The following is a 797-nucleotide window of genomic DNA, read 5'->3' as shown; positions in this document are numbered from 1 at the left end:
CCCCTTTAATCATGAGCGTTTCCTACTGACTTCTTCTGCCACACCTGGGGAACTTTATCCACTAGTTTCTTACAAGCTGTTTCTCTCATCCTGCATTTTGAAGTGTTTTTAGTTTGTTAGTTTTTTACCTGCAGCACTGTTGTAAAGGAGCCAGAATAGACGGCTCATCCCGAGAGTGACGCCCAAACCTGGAAAACATCATCAACGACATCTTTAGTCATGAGAAAGCAACATAAACAAAACGTTGCCACGATGCACTTGGTTTAAAATGGCTTTTGCTGTTGTTTTTCTACTGTGACCACGTGTGGAGAGATTACTCACGCCCGTCCGTTATCCAGATGCAGCAGAAAAGTCTCGTTGCCAAATTTCTCAAACGTCTCGTAGTGATGTCTGTCCATGTTGCCTTCGAATGAAAAACAGTCATGCTTCATTCGACTGCAGGGAAAAGCTTTTTAATAATGTCAATAACCAGAGGTCAATGATATATTATGAACCCGTTCACCTCTGCTCTTAGAGGAGAAAATAAGAACATGTAGCTGTGTTGAGTTTGAGAGACTGACCCATGAGGAAGTCCAGCACAGCCATGTCTATGAGATCCACCAGTCTGGTGCCGTGGTCGTAAGGAGGCGTCTGTTTGACTGTGTCGCAGTAGGTCGGGTCCTTCTCCCACCTGGGAACGACAGCGTTTAGAAAATATAATAAGTAAACATTCATTCATAGTAAGTAAATGACTTCTTCTATTTTGTCATTAAATGGGATTTTTGTGATGACCGGTTTTGGACTCATGCCTGTTGTAG

The 797-nt window shown here is 42.9% G+C and overlaps 1 long non-coding RNA gene across 1 annotated transcript; it reads right to left on the bottom strand.

Moving 5' to 3' along the window:
• Positions 1 to 9: 9 nt before the first annotated feature.
• Positions 10 to 725, bottom strand: LOC111659431 (uncharacterized). The gene is made up of 3 exons (XR_015437529.1): positions 561 to 725; positions 322 to 403; positions 10 to 188 (listed from the first exon to the last, which is right to left on the bottom strand). It is a non-coding gene; the product is annotated as an uncharacterized LOC111659431 (long non-coding RNA).
• Between the last annotated feature and the right edge of the window lie 72 nt (positions 726 to 797).

The sequence above is a fragment of the Seriola lalandi genome, unplaced genomic scaffold, assembly GCF_002814215.2.
Source record: "Seriola lalandi dorsalis isolate HSWRI2012SDOR001 ecotype SW California unplaced genomic scaffold, Sedor1 jcf7180001983008, whole genome shotgun sequence".
In the NCBI taxonomy this organism is placed as follows: domain Eukaryota; kingdom Metazoa; phylum Chordata; class Actinopteri; order Carangiformes; family Carangidae; genus Seriola; species Seriola lalandi.
The sequence above is the reverse complement of the archived record's forward strand: the minus strand, read 5'-3'. Positions and strand labels throughout refer to the sequence as shown.